The sequence below is a fragment of the Cyprinodon variegatus genome, unplaced genomic scaffold, assembly GCF_000732505.1.
Source record: "Cyprinodon variegatus isolate N-32 unplaced genomic scaffold, C_variegatus-1.0 Scaffold4, whole genome shotgun sequence".
In the NCBI taxonomy this organism is placed as follows: Eukaryota; Metazoa; Chordata; class Actinopteri; order Cyprinodontiformes; family Cyprinodontidae; genus Cyprinodon; species Cyprinodon variegatus.
The window spans coordinates 2,098,143-2,101,166 of NW_015150457.1; the positions used below are offsets into that span (position 1 = coordinate 2,098,143).

The 3,024-nt window shown below is 34.6% G+C and overlaps 1 protein-coding gene across 1 annotated transcript in view; it reads left to right on the forward strand.

Annotated features, from left to right (window-relative positions):
• Positions 1–3,024, forward strand: part of acss1 (acyl-CoA synthetase short-chain family member 1) — an 18,566-nt gene that overhangs the window by 11,629 nt on the left and 3,913 nt on the right. The gene's annotated exons all lie outside the window — the stretch shown is intronic.

A 3,024-nucleotide genomic window follows, 5' to 3' on the forward strand; every position in this document is an offset into this window, starting at 1 on the left:
AATAGTAAGTCACTGTTTGCAGCCGCTTCGGATGTTATTATCCCAATAAATGGTCGTCATAGAGATTATCTTTACCATAGTATGGCTTCAGATTGTGCTAGTAGGCTCAGTAGGTTGTTATCAATTAATGAATCCTAACCCTACTCCTAAAGTCATTCCTTTTCCCTCATGGAGTTATTGAAACTATTTATGTGTGATCTAAAAATAATTTCAGTAGTACTTCATCTACTGTAAAAATAAATAAATAGAAATAAAAAAATCTGCATGTCGTTCATATTAAACAAACCAAAAACAAATACATCTCCTATCCTGTAACTGAGTTGTAAAATCATCTTCCTTTGAATATTTAATTCTCTGTGATAAAATACAGATTATTCTTTAATATGATCCTAGTGAAACAGACATGCAATGTTTGTTTTTAAAAGCTAATCTGTCTAACTGATCAAGTGAATATTATTTTTTTCTTTTTTATTCACTACAACCAAATCTGGAAAAATCAGGAAATGGTAAATGCCCTGTACTATATAGCGATTTTTAAAGAATAAAAAAAATAATAAAAATAAGACAAGTCAATCTAGTGGTATTTGCAAAAGGTTTCACATTTTCTCTTCAGCCATCAGGATGTTTCTAAAATAGGGCTTTCTGTACTTTTTCCTGCAAATGTGTCCTTGAAAGTATCACATGGACCTTATTTTGAGTCATTTCTATTGTTGAATCATACACACTTCCCTGTACTGAGCAAAGTGTTGCTTTTAGTGCTTTAGATGTTATTCTGACCTCTTGGATCAGTCTCCCAATAAGAGTAGCTTTGTGAAGAGTAGCTTAGCTGGAAATTCCTGAGCTGGTTCACCACTATTTTATGTTCTCTCTTTTGTGGACAACTGTCCTCCAAGGGTGTAACTTTGTGATGAAAGATGGTGGGGACTTTTTAAAGGCTGATGGACCTACAGTTACTCTACACAAATGCTTACAATAGGGTTTGTATTTTCCAAAAATGAGCTCAAAAATATTTACTAAAAGCATTCCTATTGTTTAGAAAACAAAGGAACAAAAATACACTGATATTTATATTTAAGGGTAGTTAGACATTAATGTATAAGAAATAAAAAAAGATGAATAACAGCCGATTCCAATGCCAAAAAGGAGGATTGATTGATGGATGTTTTCCCTTTCAGCTACATCAGTGATTATCTTCCTTCAAAAGCAGCAAAATCAACTTTAGAAATTTGTCCCACATATTGTTGAGGGCCAATGTCTATGGATTGAAATTATTGGTGGGAACAAGTCCACACCAGTCCTTCAGAAGGTTACGCCTGTGCTTTCCTCTCTGGTTCTCACTGGAGTCCAAAGCCTTAAAATGGCTTTGAAAATCCTTCAAGATGAACTAATCTGTGTGCCATTGCTTTTTTTTCCCCTATTCTTGAATTTCTTAAGATCTGTGCATAACATGCTTCTTTTTGAGACCTTTAGCCTACTTCATACTGTTGGATAGGTTTTTCAATTTCCATAATTTAAGGGTTTGACAATAAACATGCCTGGATGAAGGGGGGGAAATTGAACCAGAAATACAGTTAATCACTACTGACCCAGTACCTAATTAGGAAAAACAAGATATTTATAAGGGGGCAAGTCACATTTCTTATTACTGTTTGAATTAAGCGGTGTACTATAGTAGAAATGTCAAACATAAAAAGTTTTCTAAAATGCATGTGATTACCTTTAAAAGTTGCAAAAACAGAAAACAACCTCTATAGCTGCACAACATTAGCTTATAATCACAACATGTTGTTAATGATCTGATGTTGCTAATAACTTAAACTTTACAGCTGACATTGTGTTTCATCTTAATCAGATCAAGTAATAAGCAAAAGGTAATAATAAGTAATAAACAAACCCATCTTAATTAACATGTAAATTGTAAAAAAAAAAAAAAAAAAAAGGAATTATTATTATTGGAGATAATTAAACATCAGAGCATCATAAGCTTGAGAATTAGAGACACAGATATGACCCAAATACCCTACTTCTGTAAAAAGGATTATGTTGTTATGTTTTTTTTCTGGACCAATGTTTTTAATTAGGGCTAAGTGGCATTATTCATAAAGGCCATTTGGTTGATCTGGTGGCAAGTAGCCTGTTTAGAGGGGGAAATTAGATTTTTATCCACTATTGGCATCCAACCTGCATGTTAGATAACACGGGGCAAAGGAGCAGGAAACACAGAAGGGCATTGGAGCATTAAACAGCGAAAAGATTTCAAATAATTTTAAAGGGAAAGCTAGTTAAGAAGTTTTTTTTCTCCACTGTTTTTGTGTTTTTTTTTTAAACATAAGCCTTAAAAAAAAAATCCAGTTTTTTTACAGAAAATGTAATCAAAAGTTTATTCTGTTTATAAAAAAGTCAATAAAACCATGAGGTTATACGTGGGAGGGAGCTTTGAGCACAAGTCTCACATTTAGTGTCAGTGTAAACAGGACACGAGTCTCTAATGCTATTGTGGCATCATCTGTTGTGTCCTACTTCACAGCAGGCCCCTCTGCTGTCTGTAGCACTGGTGCCACCACTGGATGGATTATCAGACCCCATGAGGCCTGGGAAGCTATAATTGCATTTAATTTACTTAGTATGGTTGTAATACCAAAATCTGTGTCTGGAGTCATGAGAATGCCTTATGCCTGGATTCACAAACTGCCACCTGAGTTTGTTTCCTGGTTGCTTTTCCTCCATTTATTGATTACTCATTTATTTGCGGAGGTCTTTAATAGGGGGTCCGCAACCCCTAGGGGGTCCACAGAGGTACTGCATGGGGTTGCGAAAGTTTTGGTTTAATTAGACTTTTTTTTATATTCCCACCTGCATTTTTTTTCCAATAATTAAAATGTCTTTAAATACACATTAACATGAATTCATCACACAGTAGTAAATAGATACATGGGTGCAGAAGATATCTTTCAGTCATCAATGCACATATTCAGCGACACACAGGAGCTCTTTCAAGCTGGGCACCGTTTCATTCACAACACC